The following is a 12,473-nucleotide window of genomic DNA, read 5'->3' on the forward strand; positions in this document are numbered from 1 at the left end:
GCTAAACTAAACTCGAAATTGATCAGACTTGACTTACCAGTAATGAAATAATCGTAGCAGACCCTGTACTGACAGCTATCTGGGTTCAGGTATTGACGGGCAAAAAGGTTTAACTTTTCTGACAGTTCTTGAGTCTTATCTCATTATCACCAATGGTCAGTGGCGATTTTAGCATGTAAATCTTGGTGGGGCCAACAACAACAAAATGTGGGATGCATGCCAACAAAGCCACTACACAACACTAAACAATGCACTATAACGGTGACAAACGGTGCCCACAAACTGTTAGGGCCTATATAAAGCTGTCCCAACAGCAGTCCCAACACCATACCACTGCTACACCTGGTTATCAGCGGAGCCTAGTCTGGCAGCGAAACAGTTAATTCAGCCTCATTTACTGCCTTTTAAAAAACATAGCTGATATGGCTGACTTTCTTAAACAAATGTGGTTTCTACTGACAATTGAGATGCACAAACTATGGCATAAGAGGACGACAAGCGGATAAGAGGAAATCCATCATTTTGATTGAGACATTAATGAGCAAGCGACGACGGACGTAGTCAGTATAACTATTTGTTCAGCACTTTTGAAATGTACAGCGGCAGAATTCAGAACATGGGCCGTTATTACAGTCCTTTGCATACACCAAGTCAGAACCGTAGGATAAATAAAAGGGGCATATAAGCAGACAATGAAAGCGCTTACAATATTTGATGATTATATTTCTCTAAAACAGGTTATAGGCTACATGTGCACCACCAAGTTAGAACAGTAGGCGAAATTAAGAGGTGAAATAGACCAAATTATTAGGGTGAGGCACCTTGAACGCCGTTTGGGTCTTTGCGTGTCAAAAAAGATACACGTCAAATAACACTATTTGACGTGTTAAATAAGCTTTTAATTTGACACTTCAAATAACACAATTCTATTGTAGAATGTTGTGTGTGCTCAATTTGCACGTGCAAGCCAAGCGTCACCACTACTACAGTAGCACTGTCAAAGCTGTACAAAAAAAGTCTGCAAACAAGCACACACCGGCCACGAACAATGTGTTTACAATACAGTGTTGGTGAAAATAGACCAAATTATTAGGGTGAGGCACATGGGCTACTAACAGCTTACTACACAACACACACTTAGTATTACTTTCTTAGCTACAGTATTCATATCTCTCTTGCATATTACATAATTTATGCAACAGCATAAAGTTACAAGACATTTTTGGACTCACCTTGTGGTGTGCTCACTTAAACAGGAAGTTGGCACGGCGGTCCTTTGTGGGCAAATTTTGTCATCAAACTTTGTCATCAAAGTCTGGCATTCTCTGTATTTAGGGTGGAAACTCTGAAAAAAACACACAGCCACTCCACTGAATAGCAGGCTAGTGGTTGCTTTGCAATGCTTGCAGTTAGCCACTGATACCTTCCAAACCTCTCATTGTTGAATTTGCGATTTCCAACTTGTTGGAAGGGACCCATAAAGTCAGCTTCCTCTTCTTTCCCCAGTGAACTACACAAAGTGATTTGCCCCACTGAGGAGCTATGAGTCTGAGCAGGCTGATTCGGGTAGTGCGAGGTATCCAATCCACGGCAGCAGGGTCGCGTCCTCAGTGCCAGTCCCTGTGGAGACAGAAGAGGTCATCCTTCTGGAAGAATGCTGCTTCTCATTCCAAAAACAAAGGCTGGGATTGTTGAAAGCTGACAGAAAGGGTGGGGGTGGGGCACATGGTGGGACAATGGGATAAATCCTATAAAAATGTAACAGCCTTCCGAATGGGATTTTTGCTTAGGGATGAGGTATTATAAAACTGTGATGGATAATATTCAGGTAATTTATCTGCAGTACAAGCAACAGTCACATGGGCAGTCAGACAGACAGTCATGCCATTTATTTTCATTCGGTTTCATTTCCTGACGAGCGTTATGAAAGGGCCACATTCTGAGCGGACATCCTTAAGCCCCTGAATTGCCACATATTTGACATGGTAAAAATTTACCTCTAATTTAAGAAATTGCCCAGATTGTAAAGAAAATGGCTATATGAGAGGCAGTACAGTGAGACATTTCTATATTGGATTGAGATTGGATTGAGGAACATGTTGATAGGGGTAGTTAAGCAGGAAATGAGCTCAATACTTTTGGCAGGGGATTAGAATACAGTTGTTTCTCTGAGGAGTGCATGCAGCAGTTTTGGAAGAGGAGGAAGTGTCTGCAAACTCCCTGCCCTGTGAAAGACCAGTCGAGATCAAAGCTACTGTATTACAGAGTGAATCAAAGGCTGAATCAGTCTATAGACAGTGTCTGAAAATGGCAATGTGAAATTAAAGAGCACCCAGAATATTGTATTAAATGGTGTATACACTAGACTCAATGACCTCTTCAGAAAAGAAAACATTTGTTCAAATTCTTCAGAATTTGTCTCAAAAAACAACAGGTGACATTTTTTTATTATTCTTTTGTTTCTGAGAGAGACATTCTTTTTTATCTGACAGTTGAGAGAGACAGCATCAATTTCTTGAAAAGGCATGTATCCCCTCCTCCTTTTTCAAGGAAGATAATTTAACTTTAAGAGCATTTCACTTTAAGGGTTATGATGGGATATGGTGGAAAGTAGCTAAAAAAACAAGAGTACATACACTTGATGACAGAGAGGAGGATGTCCTTGAAAAACTCCTAAATCTGACTCTGCCTGTTGGCTTCTTTTGAATGACAAGTCTCTTATTTCCTCATCCCAAAAGATAATACAATCTTCCACAAATGTTGTCATTTAATTTCATTAAAAAAATACTTTGTAAACCTCAGTCAGCGAGAATGTCCTCGCGTGATTAAAGCTTTATATTCCAACCAGTGTTGGGTCATAGTTTCACTACATGTAATTCAACTAGTAATTTAACTACATTTTGCAGTATGGTAGTTTAACTAAATTCAAATCTTCGTAGTGTTTTCATAAATGCTTTACTTAATTTGTGTCATGTAGCAGTGTAGCTAACTACTTGAACTACCCACTATATATTTAGCAAAAAATATATATAACAAACATTTATTTTTTCCTCTCTCTACCTGACCACTGGGCAATGGCCATATTAAAACTGGTTATATCTATGATGAGTCCTCTATTTAACAAGTGTCAGTTTATGCTTGATCCAAAAATGCGGTCGGAAGCACGGTATGGATGGTGTGACGTAATTGCGGAGCCTCTGGAGACATGCTTCGTTGTCCACTTCCCAAATGTTTTAACAATGCGGAGGGCTCTGTATAGCTCCGCAATGACATCAAATGAAATCACATTTTATTTGTCACATGCGCCAAATACAACAGGTTACAAGCCCTTAACCTGTTTTGGAGACTGGTTTTTGTTCGGAATTTTGGATGACTGGTGTGCCCAAAGTAAACTGCCTGGTACTCAGGCCCAGAAGCTAGGATGCATATACTTGGTAGCATTAGATAGAAAACACTCTGAAGTTTCTAAAACTGTTAAAATAATGTCTGTGAGTATAACAGAACTGATATGGCAGGCAAAAACCCGAGGAAGATCCATCCTGGATTTTTGATTTAAGGTCACAGGCCATTTCAGTGCTTGCCTATGGGAAATACAAATAGATAGGACCCAGATTGCAGTTCCTATGGCTTCCACTAGATGTCAACAGTCTTTAGAAAGGGTTTCAGGCTTGTTTTTTGAAAAATGAACAAGTAGTTGGAAGAACTACAAGGTGTCTCTCATTAGAAAAGTGGCGCGTGTTATGAGGTGCGCGCTCTTCGTCATTTATCTTCCCTATTCAACATACTATTCTCAGTCTTAAATATTATCATTTATTTAGATATTAGAGTACTTGAGGATTAATTAGAAACATTGTTTGACTTGTTTGTATGCATGTTAAAAGAGTTGATTACTGAGATCATTGGCGCCAACAAACTGGCTTTTTTGGATATAAAGAAGGACTTTATCAAACAAAACGACCATTCATTGTGTAGCTGGGACCCTTGGGATTGCAAACAGAGGAAGATTTTAAAAGGTAAGTGATTTATTTAATCGCTATTTGTGATTTTGTGACGCCTGTGCTGGTTGAAAAAGTATTTTGGTGTGGGGCGTTGTCCTCAGATAATCGCATGGTATGCTTTCACCGTAAAGCCTTTTTGAGATCTGACAACGCGGTTGGATTAACAAGAAGTTAAGCTTTTAAATGATGTGTGACACTTGTATTTTCATGAACGTTTAACCTGTTGGGGCTAGGGGGCAGTATTTGCACGGCCGGATAAAAAACGTACCCGATTTAATCTGGTTACTACTCCTGCCCAGTAACTAGAATATGCATATAATTGTTTGATTTGGATAGAAAACACCCTAAAACCGTTTGAATGGTGTCTGTGAGTATAACAGAACTCATTTGGCAGGCCAAAACCTGAGAAGATTCCAAACAGGAAGCGCTCTCTCTGACCATTTCATGGCCTTATTGATCATCTCTAACAAAAACAGGGGATCTCTGGCATGACGTGACATTTTCTAACGCTCCCATAGGCTCTCAGAAGGCGCCAGAAAGCTGAATCGTGGCTTTGCAGCCAATGGCTGAAAAACAGTAGCGCATTATGATAGTGGTCGATCTGAGGACAATGGGACAGGGCGCGTGTGCCCGAGTCGACTCCATGTTTACTTTCTCTCTCTTTGAATGAAAACCACCACTCCCGGTTGGAATAGTATCGCTTTTTTACGAGAAAAATGGCATAAAAATGTATTTTAAACAGCGGTTGACATGCTTCGAAGTACGGTAATGGAATATTTAGAATTTTTTTGTCACGAAACGCGTCGGGCGCATGACCCTTATTTACCCATTGGAAAGTGTCTTGAACGCACGAACAAAACACAGCTATTTGGATATAACTATTATTTGGGACCAAACCAACATTTTTTAATGAAGTAGAAGCCCTGGGAGTGCATTCTGACGAAGAACAGCAAAGGTAATAACATTTTTCTTATAGTAAATCTGACTTTGGTGAGGGCTAAACTTGGTGGGTGTGTAAATAGCCAGCCCTGTAAATACCACCTATTCTTCGCTGTAAGTTGGGAAAGAAAGTCTTAAAAGTGTGTGCCTGCATTCCTGTTTCAGTGAAACTCATCATTTGGACTGTAGCAAATAAAATGCCTTGGCAACATTCTCCTGCTTTGCCCAGTTAGAAGGGAAAAAATCATTTTTGCACAATCGCCAATAACGTGGGGATGTGATATCATTGATCTCTCCGCCCTGGCCTCTACCACCTCTGTCCACTCCTCCATTCTCCTAGTGCTCTTTCATTACAGCTCTTTCCTCTTCCACACAGTCTCTATATACCTGGTATTATTTCTCCCATTGTAAAGGAATATAGCCGAGGTCAGGTCTTGCACCTTTTGCCTTCTCTGTGGTCGCAGTGGCCATAGAACAGGTGCAAGTTATCCAAGAGGAGCAGCATCTACAGTACACCTGCTCAAAGCACTTTCCTATTAGAGCACCAGCATGCTGCACTAATGTGATGCTTCAACAGTTAGGTCATTGCATTGAAATAGAGTGGCTCATGTATTTTATTATTTTGTAGTTTGAGACAATTCAAATAATTGTTAAGGATGGAAAATTATTAATTGTTTTCTGACAGATTTTCAGAGGAACTGAGTATCTGATACAGCACCTACTCTTGAGTTTAGACCAAGTGGGAAAAAGCTCAGGTACAGAGAGCGACATATTCCATCTATGTGGCATTTCTCAAGACAGAAGATTCTAAACACAACCTACAGTACTGTATGATTTAGGTGAACTGTTAAATCAACTGCTTCACATAAAATAATATTTGGAGCCATATTGGAAATACATCCGCTCATCTTCTTTCATCTTTCTCAGCCCGATGTAAAAATATCTCTATCTCTGATAAATGTCTCTCAATGCTCTCTCCCATTGAGGTAGGGTATGAGAGTACAACCATGAATGAACCATGATCAATATCTGCTTTCTGTCAAGGTTTCTGAATGAGGCAACACATTGGTAGCCAAGGCTGCCAACTTTTGAAGATAGCTTGGAGTGATATTTCCTATCGTGAATATCATTGTCTCCACCCCTAGCCGTTAGGTCATTGCATTGCATAGGAAAATACAAATAAATAAAATTACAGGTCAGTTGTACTCAGGATTCATTTAAAGTTTAATACACACTCAAAACTCATCGACTTGGTTTGAAGTTACTTTGAGATTATTTGGCCATGACATTTAGAGTATAGAGGGCTTTCAGTTGATGTATAACGCCTCCTGGCGGCCATGTTGGAAAACCACCTCATTAATTATTCTGACAACAACACCCCAAATTGCATGATAACAGTGCCTGAAACTAGTTGATTCATCACCACGGTCATTTTATGTGGAGTATTTGGCCTCTCTAACAAGGCAGGAAAGACAACGGGGAATAAATATGTTTACAGATTCCCCACAATCACGAAACGCCATTGGTGACACCAATGAGACAAGACTCAATGTAATGGGTGCTTGCTGGTGGCAGGGAAGTCAGGCGCAGGAGAACGAACCTGGTATAAACGGAGTCGTTTAATAAGTGCTCACAAAACTCCAAAAACCAAAATATTCAAAATAATAAAAGTGGGTACAAAACCCGTCGCGCACCAGAACATAACTTGCACATCACATACAAACAAACAATCACCGACAAGGACATGAGGGGAAACAGAGGGTTAAATACACAACATGTAATTGATGAGATTGGAACCAGGTGTGATGTAAGATAAGACAAAACCAATGGAAAATGATAAATGGATCAGCGATGGCCAGAAGGTCGGTGACGTCGACCGCCGAACACTGCCCGAACAAGGAGAGGGACCGACTTCGGCGGAAGTCGTGACACTCAAGAACTCTCAGAAAAGCGAAGAAACCTTTTTGCCCTTCAAGACCGGATCCCAGATAGCTGTCAATACAGGCAGGGTTTGCTACAATCATTTCATCACTGGTAAATCAAGTCTGATCCATTTCGAGTTTAGTTTCACTGATATGCTAACAAGGTGTTAACAACAACACTAACTTAGTCAAAATGAGTTAGCTCAATAGCTTGTAGTCTAGCTATTAGCATGTGTCGCGTGAGTTTCCAAATTTTGGGGACGCAATTGTTTCACCATAAAATGTCCCTTTTTAACAAAGAATTGCATGCCTCTATCATCGCATTTGCAGACTAATGTAAGCGTACTATTCCTAATGTGATGAGCAGATTGGATAGTGATAATTTAGGCTATTAATAACCGTGTAGTGGCATAGGTTTCTAGGCTATATCAGAGACTTTTCTTTCATTTTGGACAGGAAAAATGTGGCCTTTGATAAACATTTCATGCAATTTACTACTTTATATGACTAGAGACAGCAAAATCCTTTTTAAAATGATGGTAGTTTAGGTTTACTCTACTGTCTGACACTGAAAAACGTCCTCGTCTTGAAAGCAACCATGTAATCTAGGCCGAAAGAGGCCCTGGCTACAAGCGATCCCGCTTTTGTCAAATTAACGTAAAAAGTTCATATGATAATTTAATAACTCTATTCATAAGAGGAGGGAAAATGTATGGACATTACATAATTGGACAAAGGACTCAATGGGATAGGACAACCTGATGTGTTGACTATTGGTTGTTCCAGCCCAGCAATAGATTTCATCTTTATGTGAAATTAAAATGAACCTGAATGAATTAAAAAACACTTAAGAGCCCTGATTGTATATGTGACCTAAAGAAGTGATATTCTAACATCAGGTGTGCTTCTCATTTGTTTCTGAACTGTAGGTTCACCAGCTGACCTCTATCAAGACACACATGTCGACTGGATTCCGACTGTGAAGATGAGCAATGCTGCAGCAGCATCAGTTTCTCCTTTTCCAGATATGAAAGGAGACATCCCTCAGTTATACGAGATGGTTGTCATATGCTGTACTTTGGACTATCTGAATGATTCTGTTGTGCCATTCAATTAGAGAGCACCTTCACCTTGTCGTCAAGACAAAGGTGCCCCCTTAAACTGTATGAATATATATATATAATTTAATTTGGAATGTGTAAAAGACTGTTGTTTATGTTGTAAACATACTGTGCTTTAATAATAAGCTATGTTGTTGTATGGGTGAAATGAAAAATATTTTGCCATCTCTGCTTTACCTAGCCCCATTGAATAAAAAGTGTTTCTTATAGGCCAACTATTGTCATTCTTTTACAATGTAAACACATTTAGCATAGACAATGCAATTGTTGTAGTAGTCTTAAGCAAACCATCTTCATTATCACAGTGGCACCTCCAAGTGCCACTCAGACCTTCTAGGAGAAAAGTAGTAGTAGTTGTATGTTTTAAGCTAAGGATCCCATCATCTCCTGCTTCCTGACATTTCACCACCTAGATTACAGCGGTTGGATTTGCACTAAACAATTTCATGTCAGCACAAGGCATGTACAAAATCTAGTATAATGATTAGCCACATATACATACATTGTCGGCTGGTATTGCTTTTAAATTGAGAATATATAGCTGAACAATGTAAACAACGTGTGAGTTAAGCTATTCTCCACTTCAGATGCACAATGTCAAGAGGTGCATTGCAAGTGCCCATAAGACTAATGCCATCATACTGTAGGCTGGTGGTTCCCAAGTACCCCAACAGAACAGTTTTATTGTAGCCCCTGATTCAACTTCTCAGCTAATCATCAGGCCCTCAATGAGTTGAACCAGGTATGTTTGTCTGGGGCTACAACAAAAATGTGTGCGTTTGGGGTTACTCAAGGACTGGAATTGGGAACCACTGCTGTAGGCCTATGGCTGCATTGGCGTTGCATGCTATTATCAGCTGCAAAATGGGTTCACAGGGTTGATATCCTGAAAAAAATTGTTACAATCTAATGAAACTAATTGTAGAGCTTATCACTGAACAAAAAGGTCATGTTAATTTGAGAATACAACACAAAAACACAGATACATTTGAGACTGATTCCCTTCCCCTCTTTGTTGCAGGTTTGTGATCTGTGATTAATCAACATCGACACTAGTTCATCTTGAATAATAGTTAAGAATTAAAATAAGTTTAAACACTTAACTTCAACGAATGAACACCTCCATATTTTTTTAATTTATCCATTATTTTATCAGGTAAGTTGACTGAGAACATGTTCTCATTTACAACAACAACCTGGGGAATAGTTACCGGGGAGAGGAGGGGGATGAAAGAGCCAATTGTAAACTGGGGAATATTAGGTGACCGTGATGGTTTGAGGGCCAGATTGGGAATTTAGCCAGGACACCGGGGTTAACACACCTACTCTTATGATAAGTGCCATGGGATCTTTAATGACCTCAGAGAGTCAGGTCACCCGTTTTAACGTCCCATCCAAAAGACAGCACCCAGTGCCAATCACTGCCCTGGGATATTTTTTAGACCAGAAGAAAGCGTGCCTCCTACTGGCCCTCCAACACCTCTTCCAGCAGTATCTGGTCTCCCATCCAGGGACTGACTAGGACCAACCCTGCTCAGCTTCAGAAGCAAGTCAGCAGTGGTATGCAGGGTGATATGCTGCTGGCTTATAATCATAAGTATACACGTAAGATAACTCATATGTAAAGGTTAGACATTTTAGTAACCTATTACCACAAAAGCATAATTTCAGGTGAACAAAAAAAAGTAAATACCAGAGGTGGCCAACCTCACTGCACTGATTCCTTATCAACTGGGTGAGCAGACTTCCGTTACAACCCAGCAATAGCACTCTTGATTATTAACTAATTAGGTTTGATACATTGAATCAAGTGTATTAGTGCTGAGTTGGAACAGAAGCATGCACACCCGGCAGGGTTGGCATGCTCCAGTTTTAATAGGTTTATACATTGTGTGACTTTTAAACAGTATTTATGTTCACAAAATTTGCCAACATAGGTACACATACAGTTGAAGTCAGAAGTTTTAATACACTTAGTTTGGAGTCATTAAAACTCGTTTTTTAACCACTCCAGAACCTTATTGTTAACAAACTATAGTTTCGGCAAGTCGGTTAGGACATCTACTTTGTGCATGACACAAGTCATTTTTCCAACAATTGTTTACAGACAGATTATTTCACTTATAATTCACTGTATCACAATTCCAGTGGGTCAGAAGTTTGCATACACTAAGTTGACTGTGCCTTTAAACAGCTTGGAAAATTCCAGAAAATTATGTCATTGCTTTAGAAGCTTCTGATAGGCTAAATTACATCATTTGAGTCACTTGGATGTGTACCTGTGGATGTATTTCAAGGCCTACCTTCAAACTCAGTGGGAGACCTCAGGAAAAAAAGGTTGTAGACCTCCACAAGTCTGGTTCATCCTTGGGATTTACAAACGCCTGAAGGTACCACGTTCATCTGTACAAACAATAGTACGCAAGTATAAACACCATGGGACCATGCAGCCGTAATACCGCTCAAGAATGAGACGTGTTTTGTCTCCTGGAGATGTGTCACATCCTGACCATAGTAAGATGTTATTTTCTATGGTAGAGCAGGTCAGGGCGTGACAGGGGGTGTTTTGTGTTTTTCTATGTTTTCTATTTCTATGTTCTTAGGTTCTAGTTTTTGTATTTCTATGTTGGCTTGTTTGGGATGATCTCCAATTGGAGGCAGCTGGTCCTCGTTGTCTCTAATTGGAGATCATATTTAAGTAGGGGTTTTCCTTCCTGGGTTTTGTGGGTGGTTATTTTTGAGTAGTGTTTGTTTTCTCCTCAGCGTCACGGTTTGTTGTTTTTGTCTATTCAGTTATTTGATGTATTGCATTAGTTCACAGAGTAAATAAAAATGTGGAACTACACACACGCTGGACCTTGGTCCGCTCCTTTCGACAGCCGAGACAAGATGAACGTACTTTGGTGCGAAAAGTGCAAATCAAATCCAGATCAACAGCAAAGGACCTTGTGAAGATGCTGGAGGAAACAGGTACAAAAGTATCTATATCCACAGTAAAACGAGTCCTATATAGATATAACCTGAAAGGCCGCTCAGCAAGTAAGAAGCCACTGCTCCAAAACCGGCATAAAAAAAGACAGACTACAGTTTGCAACTGCACATGGGGACAAAGATCGGACTTTTTGGAGAAATGTCCTCTGGTCTGATGATACAAAAATAGAACTGTTTAGCCATGATGACCATCGTTATGTTTGGAGTAAAAAGGGGGAGGCTTGCAAGCCGAAGAACACCATCCCAAACGTGAAGCACGGGGGTGGCAGCATCATGTTGTGGGGGTGCTTTGCTGAAGGAGGGACTGGTGCACTTCACAAAATAGATGGCATAATGAGGTAGGAAAATTACGTGGATATATTGAAGCAACGTCTCAAGACATTAGTAAGGGAGTTAAAGCTTGGTCTCAAATGGGTCTTCCAAATCGACAATGACCCCAAGCATACTTCCAAAGTTGTGGCAAAATGGCTTAAGGACAATAAAGTCAAGGTATTGGAGTGGCCATCACAAAGCCCTGACCTCAATCCCATAGAACATTTGTGGGCAGAACTGAAAAAGCGTTTGCGAGCAAGGAGGCCTACAAACCTAACTCAGTTAGACCAGCTCTGTCAGAAGGATTGGTCAAAATTCACCCAACTTATTGTGGGAAGTTTGTGGAAGGCTACCAGAAACGTTTGACCCAAGTTAAACAATTTAAAGGCAATACTACCAAATACTAATTGAGTGTATTAAAACTTCTGACCCACTGGGAATGTGATGAAAGAAATAAAAGCTGAAATATATCATTCTCTCTACTATTATTCTGAGATTTCACATTCTTAAAATAAAGTGGTGTATGTAAACTTCCGACTTCAACTGTACAGTCGTGGCCAAAAGTTTTGAGAATGATACAAATATTAATTTTCACAAAGTCTGCTGCCTCAGTTTGTATGATGGCAATTTGCATATACTCCAGAATGTTATGAAGAGTGATCAGATAAATTGCAATTAATTGCAAAGTCCCTCTTTGCCATGCAAATGAACTGAATCCCCAAAAAACATTTCCACTACATTTCAGCCCTGCCACAAAAGGACCAGCTGACATCATGTCAGTGATTCTCTCGTTAACACAGGTGTGAGTGTTGACGAGAACAAGGCTGGAGATCACTCTGTTATGCTAATTGAGTTCGAATAACAGACTGGAATCTTCAAAAGGAGGGTGGTGCTTGGAATCATTGTTCTTCCTCTGTCAATCATGGTTACCTGCAAGGAAAAATGTGCCGTCATCATTGCTTTGCACAAAAAGGGCTTCACAGGCAAGGATATTGCTGCCAGCAAGATTGCGCCTAAATCAACCATTTATCGGACCATCAAGAACTTCAAGGAGAGCGGTTCAATTGTTGTGAAGAAGGCTTCAGGGCGCCCAAGAAAGTCCAGCAAGCTCCAAGACCGTCTCCTAAAGTTGATTCAGCTGCGGGATCGGGGCACCACCAGTACAGATCTTGCTCAGGAATGGCAGCAGG

General features: G+C 40.3%; 1 protein-coding gene across 4 annotated transcripts in view; it reads right to left on the reverse strand.

The window, feature by feature from the left end:
* Positions 1–12,473, reverse strand: part of LOC115148657 (galactosylgalactosylxylosylprotein 3-beta-glucuronosyltransferase 1-like) — a 100,311-nt gene that overhangs the window by 50,985 nt on the left and 36,853 nt on the right. For 3 of the 4 annotated variants that reach the window (XM_029690741.1, XM_029690744.1, XM_029690740.1), the window contains one exon: positions 1,233–1,620. The exons of the other annotated variant lie outside the window; for it this stretch is intronic. The gene's annotated coding sequence lies outside the window, so the exon portion shown is untranslated. The remainder of the gene's footprint in view (positions 1–1,232; positions 1,621–12,473) is intronic. 4 annotated transcript variants of the gene reach the window in all.

The sequence above is a fragment of the Salmo trutta genome, chromosome 15 (genome assembly GCF_901001165.1).
Source record: "Salmo trutta chromosome 15, fSalTru1.1, whole genome shotgun sequence".
Classification (NCBI taxonomy): Eukaryota; Metazoa; Chordata; class Actinopteri; order Salmoniformes; family Salmonidae; genus Salmo; species Salmo trutta.